This window comes from Alosa pseudoharengus, unplaced genomic scaffold (assembly GCF_046254945.1).
Source record: "Alosa pseudoharengus isolate Yale_2024_CS ecotype anadromous, Long Island Sound unplaced genomic scaffold, YU_APseudo_1.1 YU_APseudo_1.1_scf_6, whole genome shotgun sequence".
NCBI lineage: Eukaryota > Metazoa > Chordata > Actinopteri > Clupeiformes > Clupeidae > Alosa > Alosa pseudoharengus.
In genome coordinates this window covers 19,911,000-19,925,866 of record NW_027468848.1, presented here as the reverse complement: position 1 = coordinate 19,925,866, position 14,867 = coordinate 19,911,000, and positions in this window count along the sequence as shown.

Sequence of the window (14,867 nt, the reverse complement as noted above, 5' to 3'; positions counted from 1 at the left end):
TTATAGGAGACATGACTTAATGCATCGGTCATAACATTATAGCAGACATGACTTTTTCACAGCATTGGGTATGGCACACCTTGATAAGAGCTACCTGTGATCAGGTGTGGTAGGAGACACCACAAGGTCACACCTCTCCCTGCTTCAAAGCTCTATGTCAGAGACTGAGGAGACGTGAGACTGAGGAGACGTGAGACGAGAATGAGGAGACGGCATTCAAAAAATCCTCCATATAAATGCATGGGGTTAGTTTGTAACGCCAATATGGCAGTTGTCTACACATATCCCACGCCTTCCGCGGCAAAACGTCGACATGTCAAGTCAAGTCAAGTCAGATTTATTTGTATAGCGCATTTAACATGTGAATACATTGAGCCAATCATGTGTTGTGACCTCGCTGCTGGACCAAAGTTGGTGGCGTGAAGTCTTGCGCACGCGCATTTCTGTCGAAATAGATGCCTGATAAGTGCCTAAAAAGCGTTGCAATATGGCCGCCGAGTGGAGGGACTTGCCTAAAAGGACTTTGTCTATGTCCACTAGCATGTCAAAAGCAGGGCCGTAGTCACCATAGACATTGAGGGGGACGTGTCCCCCCCAATATTCTAATATGACCAAAATGTCCCCCCCAATATACGGACATAGAAAAAAAAGCGCTATACTAGGCCTACAGGAAACCAACACGCATCTGAAATGTAATCAAACGTAAATAACGCACAAATTAGTGACCTAGTGATGGTTCCAGAGTAGCCCACACCCGAGTGGTTTGTCCTGGTGGTTTTCCGTTTTTTGTTAGTGGCGTGCGCTATCAAAAGCTTCCATTTAGGCTACTGCACCCTACTGCGGTGAGGTAGGGCTGTCAACAATATCGCAAAAGCTACCGGTACAATTTACACAAAACTTTTTGGAAAGGTGTAGCACAGGCTAAGGAAATCCCATGCATTTTTGGAGCTGATCAGACTCAAAGGGAACTTTGAAACATTTTCCATATTGTAGCCTAATCTCACAATGACGTCTTTCAACATAAATAATGCATTCATATGCTAGTAGTAATGCCAGAAATGACCATTTACAGTATAGGCCTCTTAGAAATAGTTGTTGCATCTAGCTATTATTTAGATGCGCACTTAATCGCGCATCCATGCAGGCAAAACGTAGGTCTAGGAATCAAATGTGGCGACGGCACACAAGTTGGAAAAAACTGGCGGTGATAGCCTACAGTTAATGTGGATCGTGGACAATAACCAAAGAAAGATATTTGCACCTCCATTCACCAATTAAAGGCTGTAGCAGACTGTTTCTACATGTTGGCACAAAACGTCATTTCTGTCAGAAGCCAGTCTATAATGCAGGGGGTAACATGAGGTGAGTCAGACAGAAGAGGGGCCTGTCTTAGTAGCCTATTCCTGAATCCTGTCCCTTTCAAACTACATTAAAATTGTGTGATAAGCCGCCAGCATAATAAAATCTAAATTAAAAGACAAAATCTTATTAGGCTGTAGGTCCAAACCTATGAGTCTAAGCCTTAGTTAAAAAAATCTTCAGGTGTAAGTAATGAGTCAAAGAACCACATTCTGTGTAATATAGAGGTTATCAAAAATACTCTTGTTTGTCATTTCTTTTAAAGTATACATTTTGAAGACAAATGGAGTCATACCACAGGTCCAGGGATGGACTACTGAATTGGTTTACTGGGCCCAAGAGCTCAGGGGGCCCTGAAGCCCAAGCCTCTGTGTGAAGTTGCTTTTTCTCCACCCTTCTCTTTTTACGACTTGTCTAACGACTTGTTTGTGATTTTTAATAATATGTTTTGCATGGTAGGAAATGTATTGAAATTCTGTTTGGGGGTCCCTCAGACCCCACCACAGATTTGGTCCCCCCCAATGTTGACATCACGACTACGGCCTTGGTCAAAAGCATAAAGAAATATAGCCTATTTGTTTCAAAAAAGGTATCACTGTGATGACTAAAAAATGACAACTTGAAATGACGGGCAGCCTGATGACTGCGTGTTTCCCACGTGTAGTGTTTGTTGTCCAAATATTTAATTTAACATATTGATGAATAAACCAACAGGTTCATGGTAACGAGTTTAACTTGTTTAGGAAAAGTTTATTTCAGCTCAGTTTTATGAAAAATACAAACATGAACCATTGAATAGGCCTACCATCTGTCATGACCAAAAATAAAAGAAAACTGCGACAAGGTATCCTTGGTCTGTTGAGGTAACATGATTTAACCATGCCCGCGCTTGACATTTATCGACACATTAGGTCCTTGAATTTGAGGATATTGGGCCTGGAAAGTCATTGAAAGGTCCTTGAATCTTAACCAAGGTGCGGGAACCCTGATCACACAAGTCTTGTATAGCCAAGATTTGCATGTTTTGCATCTGAAACACACCTGCTTTCTTTGGAAAGTGTGGATGATTGATATGGCAGATGGCCTTGTTTCCCCCAGGGCATCTGTTTTCATCAAACAGACCACTTTTTTATAATTACATGTCAACTGCAGTGAATAAATAGTTATACCACGCCATATAACCTAAACCTACCTAAAAACCTGACCTCTACCCGTCAGTGCAGAGGACCTGTCTCAGCCTGTCTTGCTGTACCAATCGCTCTTTACTGTCTCACTGAGCCTAACCCATTCACAGAGCACCTGCCACAACTGGCTGCATGTTGACAGAGGAGGCGAGAGAGCAGATAATAGTGAGTGAGGGTTTGGGGAAAGGTGTGAGAGCTACCACCACTTGCCCTTACACGTTTGACATTCTGTAGCCTACAGTATATTGGTGCTTCGGTATTGCCCAGTGCAACTGAGGTGAATAGACTAGCTGTCAAGGCATTAAGACTCTTCGGACATAAATGTAACAGAAATTAGATTTTATTCTCATATTCTATTAGCAGATGAGCTTTTTATCAGCACAAAGTATTAATTTAGTGTTGTGTAGTTGAGGGGTCGAAGAGTTTGATTGTGAATGACGTGAATGTTGAGTGTTTAAGCAACTTGCACAGGAGTCGTTGAATCAATATTGACTTAAAAGATCATCGTCTCCTCCCACCTACAGACGACACCTCACTGATTTCCCTATTTGAAAGATAACAGAGCAATCACAGAAATGTAAACACAGTCGCAGGTGCTGGTGGTTGAGAGGGAAATACACACGTGCATGCAACAGAAGGTCAACTGATGGTGAACAAAGACCCAAGCTGTTTCTACTGATTAGCCTACCTATTGTGTGAAAAGAAACTTGGACGAGTTGTCGAACTTTCTTCGTTGTGATGCATAATAATCCTGCTCCGTTTCGCTTTCCGCCCTACTTTTCTCTGCCGCGCTCTGAAAAGTAAGTGGACGAGAAAGCAAGCGCGAATCAATGCGTCTGATATAACAGGGGTCTAATGAGGATCAGAAATATCTTAATAAAGCAACCTAATCTCGGCCTTAATCCTCCTTTACAGTCGGCGCCTCATTCACAACTGCTATCTCCAACGTGACGGCACAGTCCTCAATAGCAGCGGTTCCCAGCATCGCTCACACTGCGCGCGGACTCTTTTGTCTTTGTTCTCCGCCCGCGTTATTTAATCTCCTCATTAGGAATTTCAAAGTCACCAGCCTCTGTGTGAAGAGAGTGCTTTTTTATGGCGTGCAATTGTACTGTACGGGGTAAGAAGATTAGAAGTGAAATATGACATATGTTTAATGGTCTGAGTCTTAGGGGACCAGGTTAAGTTTGAACGTGGTTGTATATTCACTCGAGATGGGAAGTCAAGTTACTGTGCTGTAGCCAACTGAAAAAAGAAGTTTCCACAGTTCAGTTTTTTGTGTACTGTATAAACAGAGACAAAATAGGGTAATTGTGAATTATTCTTGTTTCTACATGCCTTGATTAGGCTACCACTGGGCAAGTTGGAAAGGAAAGAGTTGGATAAATAATGTTTAACTGAATAGCGGAGGGCTCAGGTTAAAACACCTTTCCCTCAACTCCTCTTGCCAAAATTGGATTTTTTGTGTGGTTACTCACAAGTTCTGAAGCTCTACACATAGGTGTAAGATGGCATTCAGTTGACACAGGAAATGACTGGAGTATGGTGTAGGTGATGAACCCAAATCAATCATCAGTAAGTAGGAGAGAATGGAAGTGACACCACTCAATATCCCTGCATGTCATCTCCATGTGTCAGTTTTAATTAACAAAGGTCTGACATTGTTTCTCATATGGAAATACTGTAGTCTCCCTCTCTCACTCTAGCTTGCTCTGTGTGTGTGTGTAGAACATGATGAGGGGAATACAATTCATTCACACCCCAAGAAATTCATTAATATTCTGGATTTATATCCTTAAGGACAGTGTGTATTTACCTCTCCAGTTTGACAACACTAAACACTAAAGTACCCCCTAGTAAATCAAAAGAGGAGCAGAGAGTCCTGGGGCCTCAGATGCACCTGAGAAAGAGAAAGAAACACGCTCACACACATGCACACACACACACACACGCAGAGAGTGACTTTATACTTCAAACAAAAAGAATTTCTGGTAGAAAACGTCAAGAATAAAATCTGTTATCTATGGTGCATAATATAATTAAAATATTCAGAGAATCCAGAGAAGTCTTTGGCACAGGGCTTAAAAACAATATTCGATGCTTGTGATCTTTGGGGCCGCAGATGCCACTGCATTAATAACAGACCTGTTTCTGTAATGTAAATCATAGTATGGACTCCAAAACCATCAATACCATTTTCTATAAACAGAGTTTGATGCTCCATCCACAAGTACTGGTTAAAACTCTCAGGCAAAGGAGAAACCATATTAGACGTGATCCAGACATCTCATCTGGGCCCCAAACTTGTATAAGATGGGACGAGGTGAAGTGGAAAAATATGATAGGGGGGTACATTAGTGCCTCTTACATGGACAGCTTCTAAATCTGGAGAGGCACATTGATGTTGAATGATTAATACAGGTTTTGAGCGACATAGTTGCCATCCAGCCTATGTCTTTGTCAGGGAAGACCTTGAATATTTCAGGAAAACAATAATAAAACTGCATTCTGCACCTACAACAGTGCATAGTAGAAGAGTCCATGTGCTAAAATGACCTGCCTACAGTCCAGATCTATCAAATATCATGAAATGAAATACACAATTAAAACTTCAGCAACAGGTCTACTCAGGATGTTGTTAAAAGAAGAGTTGATGCAAAACAGTGGTAAACATGCCTCTGCCCCAATTTTAGACGTGTTGTTGGCATCAAATTGAAAATGAGGCTATATTTTTTCATGATTTCAACAGTACAGTTTGTGAGTTTCAACATCTGATATGTTGTCTATTCTTTTTGCAGCTAATTGTGGGTTTACATGGTTTGTATTCATCATTCATCACATTGTTTTTATTTACATTTTACACAGTGTCCCAGCTTTTTTTGGAAATGGGTCTGTAACTCCTACACACTTAATCCTCATACCACTTGATTAATTGTTATGTGACTTGTCAGTAAAACTGTTCTCTCTTAGGAACACTCTGTAAATATTTGCCTGGTGTTCAGAGAGGAGCAGGTGTGAGTGTGTTTCTTACCTTGGCTGCACGTTCACGTGAGTAACTGTGGGGCTCTATCTGTGTGTGTGTGTGTGTGTGTGTGTGTGTGTGCTCCAGCAGCCGCTTACACTTATCGCACGTGATAACGATCTCCAGGAGACACTCGGCAAACGTTGGTGCTCTGGGGGTGAAACTGCCACTGCAAGCCCCAACAGTGACAGACAGACCACTGCTGCTGCAATGCTCCTTCTGTCAGCTTGCCCACTGGCCTTTTCTCTTCAGCTGAGTGAGTAGTGTCCAGTCCAACATTATTCCTGTGTTATTTGTGGAAAATTCCAGTGTTCAGATGTTAGCATAGCCCAGGGATCCTCCCCATCCCTTCATCAGCCCCCGTAAGCCCAGGGTCACAAACATGTGACGGAGTCAATTAGGTGCTCCACACATTCCCATATGTTCCACACAGGATACTAGGGATCTTTGTTTAAAGTCAAGGTACACAGGAGAGCTACTAGCTAAGGTGGTTCTGAATCCTTACACAGTAATAGTATTGTAATATTGGCCACAGGGAATCAATATGGGAGAAAATGTTCAAAATGTAAAGTCGATTTTAAGATATTATGTCATTCATTTGAATTTGTCTAGCTTAGTTAGCTATTTAGCATTACTTTGCCTATAATTTCATTCACCAAAGGGACCCCCATTTCTGTTGCAAGTGAGGAATATACATATATTACAAGCATACAAAAATTATATGTTTCAGTCCACCCTGTTTCAGAGATTGCCTCCAACACAGCGGGGACTTTTAAATGGTATTTTTCCACCTGAGAAGCACCAGCTATGTTTACATGTTTATTTATCTCTGGGAAGCTGATAAAAGAGTTAAATTACATCACTCAAAAACTCTGCCTGTATCATATCATCCACACGGCACTCAAACTAAACAGAATAGCCTGATGCCTGAGACAATATCTGGACTATCAGGAGATGATATCATGTGTGCGGTCCTTACATCTTTCCCTTCACTAACATAATAGAGATCAGACATTTGTACACAAACCCTATGTGTACAAATCACACTTCTCTCTCTCTTTCTCTCCCTCTATCTGTCTCTCTTGCTTCCTCTCTGTGTGTGTGTGCGCTTGTGTGTGTGTGTGTGTGTGGTGTTCTCACCAGTAGAGTGCAGTATTGTAATGTTTTCATGTGAAACAAAAAATGTAATGCATACAGACACAAAGGTTCCCCAAAAAAGTAAGCATCCTAACTCAATGTCCTTAAACTACCCTTAATAAGTATAGTAAAACTGCAGAGATGTGTTCACAATGGTCTGCATATCACAGGCAAAAGATCTGACAAGTTCTCTTTTTCAATTTTTTTGTTCTCTGGGTAGGTGAGGAAAATGTGGCTCTTAGAAAGGTTTGTAAGGAAAATACAATGGCAAACTTTTGTCTCTTTAGTCTATACCCAAAGACCCACCTTTGTGTGTCGGTGGATTGTGAGAGGCGGTCCACAACAATGCTATCATGTGTCCGATGCACAGGGAGATGTTTAAAAAGGTTTCCACTATGCCTTGACTTTTGTCTCTGAGTATCGGTGTCGTCCTTTGTGAGGGCAGCATACCCCATACTTCCTCTTTGTTTTGGGTGTCACTGGGGCATTGGTGCCTGGATGTGGACTTTAGAGCTTCGCGTTTCGCCTCAAACTGCTCGGATGTCGGGCAGAGGGGGAGATGTACGTGCTTCTGTTTTTGTTGAATGAAAACACACACACACATTCACACACACACACACACACACACATACACACACACACACACACACCTAATCTGCTCAAATGAGATTTTGTTGGAAAAGAAAACATCCTTGTAACTCTTATTTTCTCTCACTGCATAGTGTAACAGTAGAACTTAGTATGCACTATGTATATTCAAACGGGCTAAGTCACAGTAGTGCATTATATGTAGCAAAACATAGTGTGCGGATCATGTCTCAAAACTCGCCTGAATTCTATTTTTAAACTTAACTAAAATAGCACCGGGTTGTGAACGGGTTGTTAGCTCTTGTAGGAATGTCTTCCGGCACCAGACACAGAGGAGATAAACAAGCTGTCAGAAACGGTGTCCATATTATCCATGAAGAGTGTTCCTGTACTATAATTTGTAGGCCTCTAAATGGGTATGAAGAATTAAGGCTTCATTGGACAGAAGTTTAGCTGTATCTAAGAATGAGTGTGTGATAAAACACCATTGTTTGCAAGTGGAAGATAAGCTTATCCTGAATAATACACTCAACTTTACCTCCAAATACATCCACCGAAAATGGGTACTCTTTTGAAATTCAACAGTGCCAAAATCTTTTGAAATTCAACAGTGCCAAAATCTTCGCCTGGACTGGTGATATTTTATTTTTGTCTCAAAATGAGCAGCCCTGCCTGCCTATTTACATGTGTTTGTTTCTGAAGCAAAAATTACTCGAGACTCTAGATCCGTGCCTAATTAGGTTCAGAACTTTGTCATTGGCAGCTTGCTTTTTTGTTGTGGACTCCAGTCTTCTTGTACTGTAGCACTGAACATTTCAGGTTGCTTGTGTGTCATTCTGGGGTGATGGGAGTTCCCAAGAAGCAGCAGACCCTGGAGTAGATAGTAACCCTACCTGACCAATGAGAGACTCACTGGACCTGCACCTGGACTGGCTATTCTCACTTAGCTTGGCCCATTCAGTAAGGTGGCCAGATTTCTGAGACAGAAATGTTTCAGTTCAGAAGCATAAATACCTCCAAAACATGTAATGTTTATATCTCTGTAAACTTAAAACACGGACACTGCCCTTACCATTCATAAAGCAGTTTATTTTATCCTAGTTCTCTTAAATTGCAAAGGAAGTGATTAACAAAGAGTTTTCTTCTCTAATCACAAAGTAGCTGAGATCAAGAACTTTCGTAACTTTGAAAATCAGCTATTAGGGGTTTGCACGGACGTCACGTTCTGGCCGGTAACCATGGTAACCCAGCATGCACGGCCATATTGGCGATACTCGGTGAATGAAGTACAATGGAGTATTATGCACTTTGGATATATTACGTGATTGTAGCCATGTCTAAACAACAAAAAAGCTCATCAAAATGCGGCTAAGATGCAAAGGCATATAGGGCAGGACTTGGACCACAAGAAAATGCGCGATGTTTGGAGAAATAACAGTTTATTGGCAGCGCAGATCCATATGAGTTGGGTAAGGGAGACGAAGTACCAAGTTCAACCACAAGTGCCCCCCTTCCTCTGATAACTTCTGGCATTATTCTCCTTTCTCCCTGGTTTTCTAATAACTTTTGGAAGTTGATACCTACACCAGATGTTTTTCTCAGTCTGACCTATTGGTACAACCTAAAACACGGCAATAATTAACCATTTTCCTTGACGATGTTAGGGATTTACTTCAGTGCCTAATGCTTTCTAATGAGACGAGTACCTCCAATATGGCAACGTCCAAATCTGATGACACGCCGTGCAAACCCCTAATAACGACCAGGTATCAGCCAGACACTTCACCCAAATTAAGGCCTCCTTACACCATACAATCTACGGTTTTCGGGAGGACTGTAGTCTTTTGAGTAAATCTTGAGTGAGGGGAATTAGTTAAAAGACTACAGTCTTTCAAGAATCTTTCCCAAATCTTGTTAAAAAATTCTCAGAAAATATGTGGTTTGGAGGGTTGAATCAGTTTTCCCCTCATAGTACACAGGGCAAAACTCATCAGTCATACACTCAAAATGTCCCATGCATGGGCAACAAAATAATTAGGAGGGTGTCTAAACACATTCTATATCACATCTTGAGGCTATATGCTTTCAGAAAATATATGGTTTAGATGATTGAATCAGTTTTCCCTTAGTTTTTTCTGAATGCTTAAACACAACTGTGATTCTTATAGCACAATTTCTAAAACTATTAATACTTATAGCAAAACGGTCCGTGTATCATTTGTTCATTTGATATTCAAATGAGAATCCAAAATGAAAAAACAAAAAAGGACTTGTTTTTTCATTATTTGTTTATGAATGTGATACAAACCAACAAATAATGCTTTGTTTTTCAGACTTTTTATTTCATGATCAGATCAAAAGTAGAACGTTTAAAAAACGGCCTCAGTGCCCAAAACTGATTTTGATATTTATTTTTTCCGATTGCTCTGACCCGGAAATTATTTATTAACTTCCAGCTGCTGCTTCTGTTTTGCAGTGTTAAATCGGACTAGGCCTAACCTAAAGATACATATTTAAATGACCACTCGGACAGAGCAACAGAATCTCTTTTTCCCCCCTCAGTCGGCAGTCTAACTAATAGGTTTTTCTACTGCTTGATTAGCGTAGCCAGAAATGTTCAAATGGGTGGGCACCGAAAGAAAAGGGTGGGCAAAGCCAATTTGATTGAACATAGCCTAAGAGAAGCCTAGATGAGATACACCATAAAAACATTAATCGGCATGTTATATTTATGACATAGTGGAATTTATTGAACACATTTGATCACAGCTGTTAAATTAGGCAGAAACATTTTAAACTGGAGCAAAACAATGCATGTAGGCCTAGCTTTGGCGCGTCACATGAAACACAATTGAGACAATAGATCCAATATTGTACAACTGCAAAGCCTTATCATAGGCATGTTACATTCATGACATGAAAAGTAGAACTTATTGAAAAAATATGGCAAATTACGCAGTCGGCTAAACATTTTAAACTTGCGGCATGAACCCAGCAAAGGTGCGTCGCATAACTTAAAACACAAACTGAAGCAACAGCTTGGACAATCCTACTGCAAAGCCTTTCCTTCCATAGGCATGCAACGTCTATGACATAAAAAGTGGAATATGAACGCATTTCACACCTGACAATTAAACGGAGCTGCCGCCTATTCACGATTTGACTGATTCTTGAGCTCTCAGAGCAGTGTTGACTTGCGCGTCTTTTTTAGATGGTGAACGTAATTGGACGGGCAAGACTGACAAGTAGACGGGCCTAGGCCCGCCTGTGGCTACGCCTATGGCTCGATTTGAATTATTTGCTCTGTTGTAGTTGTAGCCCCTCTTTCCTTTGATCAATGTGCTTATTGAACGATGTGTGTTTCCCTGTCATAGCTACTGTCTTTGGTGTAATCTCACCAGAAGGCTACTGCAGCTGGCTGCCTTCCAATGACGTTGGCGACAAATGATGATCTGAGCTGATAGATCTAACATCTAGGCCTACTTCCCTAACATGGGCTGACACTACATAGCCTAGGCCAGTCATTACTTCTATAATCATGGGGCAACGTGTTGGGCGTACGCGATGTTCATAAACGAAACAGGCATGAGAAGGGAGATGATTTTCTGTCGATTCAACAAAACCAAGTTTGCCATCGTTGCGCAAGTCGCCCAATTTCTCGCTATAGTTGTTAGACAATATTTTCTGTCGCTAGGGATGGGCAAAATTAAATCTGGCAACAAAGTCACTAATTGGCAACACTGAGCACTGACAGGTCTAGACCAAGAAAGTGACTTGAATAGACTTCCAGGTCACAGAAATCGGAACAAATAAATATCAAAATCAGTTTCGGCCCTGAAGCCATTTTTTAAACGTTATACTTTTGATCTGACCATGAAATCAAAAGCCTGGAAAACAACGTGTTATTTGTTTGTTTGTATCACATTCATAATAAAATAATGAAATAACAAGTCATTTTTTGTTTTTTTCGTTTTTGATTCTCAATTGAATATCAAATGAATGAATGAAAACCACTCACTGAGTTCGCAAAACTAAAAGCACAAACACTGCTTTGCACTCAGTTTGCAATTTTGTAACACACCCTTTGCACAACTGTAGGCATAATTCACTACACAGCACTCTTTTTGCAGAACTGTAAACACAACTCATGCTTTACACTCAATTTCCAAATGATCAACACACTCGTAGCAAATCTATACACATGCATGGCTATTATTTTCACTATTTTGCCAACTCTCTGGCACACTTTCTCATGTGAAAACTGTTTTAGATAATTAGTTCACTTTGCAATCAGCCTAAGCACTAAGCCACAGGTAATGTACAATGGGTACAATAGAGGGAGCAGGAAGAGTGAGAAAGGTAAGAATTAGAGGAGGCTGAAGAATAGGACATGGAGGTGAAGAAGTAGGAGGAAGAAGAGGAGGAAGAGGATGCGGAGGTGAAGAAGTGAGAGGGAGAGAATGACAAGGACAAGGAGGTGAAGTTAGAGGAAGAGGACAAGGAGGAGCAAGAGGAAGATGGGGAGGGGGAAGAGGAAGGGTAAGAAGAGAAAGAAATAGCCCTTTTACAGGCAAAAAAATCAAGTCTACATGTGGGGATATTGTCATGTCAGGCCTGGATACGGCATTACAGAAGATATTTTCATGACAACTTGAGGGTACCGGTATATGTAGATAATATATGGTTTAGGTGGTCAAATAATATAGCCTATAACATAGATGATAAACAATAACACTTACAAGAACACCTTTGGTTCACCTATCCAATAATATATATATATTGTACTACTCGTACTCATCAGAGCTAGCTGGCTGAATGAATGCTGAATGAATGAAAGGATGGATGAAAGAAGCCTCTACCGCGCTGCTATTCCACCAATAGTGGGGCGGCTTAGCTGGAAAATTCACAAGAATTGTGCACTTTGGTAGCCTACACTTATAGCCAAAGGCAGTTCAAAAATATCGAGCCATCATGAATTTTCAACAGTGAATTTTCAACATTGATAACAGTTTTCTGTTGAATCTTCTTATACATGTTGATTATATGCTAATATAGTTAATTCAATTTGTTTACCATGCACAGGTCTTATGAGTTAGGCTACTAAATGAATAATACAATAGTCTTTCAAATTTCAAGATGGCCGATATTTTTTCAAGATGGCAGCCATGAATGGTTTGAAATTTGAAACATCTATGTTGCATAGATTAATCTGATATTAAGGATCTTAGTGTCAAATCACAGAGCAAACACAGGGTCTAACACAGACTAATCAGCATTCCCCCTCACAGTAACAGAGGGCTGTGTAGTCTAAGGGCGTTTTCACACATACCTCATTTGGTCCGGACTTTTCAGTTTGCTCCGAACCAAAATTGTAGGTGAGAAAGGTGCCACGGACTAGAGTTCTCAACAGGCTTGAAAATTACAACCCGACCTGACCCGGCCCGTGGCTTTTAAAGCCCGGACCCGATGTAACCGGACACATCAACATGAATTATCAGCCTGAACCCGGCCCGCGGTCTGATGTAAAACTTTTTGACTGTTAAACCCTGACTTTATTTAGGTGAAGCACCCCCTGCTGGCAGGAGATAGATTTTTAAAAAATATTATTATATATTTTAAAATAATTACTAATTCGCTGTCTGACATTATTTATATTTTTGTATGTGAAATGATGAGTCAAATAGCAAAAAAGGGTTATGGATAGGTTCGAATATAGGCTACTAAAAATTACCAGTTATAGAGATCAACATGAACGTGAGTGGGGGGGGGGGGGGGGGTGAGAGAGAGAGATCGTCGGACATCCATTATTTTTGTTTTTCAGCACCCCTGGTCAAAAATAGGGTCCTGACACATTAGCGTGACAATTTACTTAAAACGGTGATTTTCTCCTCTTCTGGCATAGTGACTGAAGAACCATGCCAACTTTGGATGCGGTTATCTTAGCGATAGCCTACTTTTTGCAATACCCTCGATATACATATCGTTGGAAAGCTTAGGCTAGTTTATGGCCGTTCATGTGAGCACAATAACTTAATTTTGTAAACTGGTTTCGCCTTGCAGGGACACATATTTCATCAGCACCTTGCATTTTGAGCATTGCACATAACCTGTAGGCTAACCTAACTCTCGCCACATGAACTTCGTTCCGCCTAGCTCCACTCACATCCATCGGGGATCGGTTCCGTTGAGAGTGATTTCGGCACCAGATTGTATGGTAGAGCCAATCAGGACGCAGGGTGGGGCTGTAGGTATGGAAACTCTTTCCAGTACCAAATGCCGACCAAAGCTCATCCTCTGGCTTTAGACCCTGAGCTGCTGCCACAGCCAGAAACACAACATCAGTATTAACAATTTGGATCATAATTTTCTGATGACCATTTCTTACTTCCTCATGTGTGCATGGAGTGACTTGGAGTTCAGGCAGGGGTAACTTGCTGAGAACTTTCACATAATATGCAGCAACAAGCTGTGTATCATCCTGCACAAAACCAAACCATTTAAGCAGAGCATCTGAGAGGAAGGTGAACAAGTCTTATTGCGATCGACTGAGAAAGTTTTGCCAGTTCCTGGGAATGGCTGCAGCACCTACCTCACATCTCTGTACCCCTTTGGATTATTATTTTATATATAATGAAAATACTAGAACCCTAACCCTTCAAAAAGACAGATAGGTTAGCTGTTAATAGAGATAAGTGTAAACCAAGTTTTGAAAAGATTAAAGAAGTCTGTACTCCACAGTTGAGTACCAACCGAGAAAGCAGACATATGTCTGTGTTATCGTATCGTCGTACCAAGAACCGTCTTCTATCAACAATCCACAATTTCAAAGTCGACCGTAGCACATTAGCATGTTAACTATTTATGTAAAACAGGGAGTCAATAGCAAAAAAAGAAATGGAGTGTCCGTAATCTTTAGATATGGATTAAAGTTTTATTTATCCACTTGTAAGTCAATCTAGAGGCAAGCATATGAAAAATATGACCACGAGGCGCATTGCAATGTTAAAGTCACATTGTTCCATAGGAAGCAATTGAATTTGAGCACTAGTGGAGGAAATAGCGTAGCCTACACAGTTTTTCAGATTAGTGGATTATATTATTACATTAGTCCAATAGATAAATATCATGGGGAAAAAAGGAATTTTGAGGGCTAAAAAAATCTAAGTCAAACTACATCTAGCTAAATTAGCTAATTTAACTAGCCCTACTTAAATCTGTTTCTGAAAGTTACAGATTTTAATTCTGCATCATAAATGTATGATTCAATAGGGAGATCATCGATATCGTAGTAATATGCAATTTTATTGCACTTACAATTTTCATGCTAATCCTGACCGCCATCTTGAAATGTATTTATTATTCATGTAGAAACTCCCAAGAATTATGTGTGAAGAATATATTTAACTAACTAGATCATTAACATCATAATATGTCATGCTAAGAAGAAAATTGATCTGAATACTGTTGCAATACTAGTGGCCATTTTGAGAATGGTTGCCGCAGCCGGCTTATTGAAAATACATGATGGCTCAATATCCATTTTATTTTGGACTACCTTTGGCTATAAGTGTACGAAA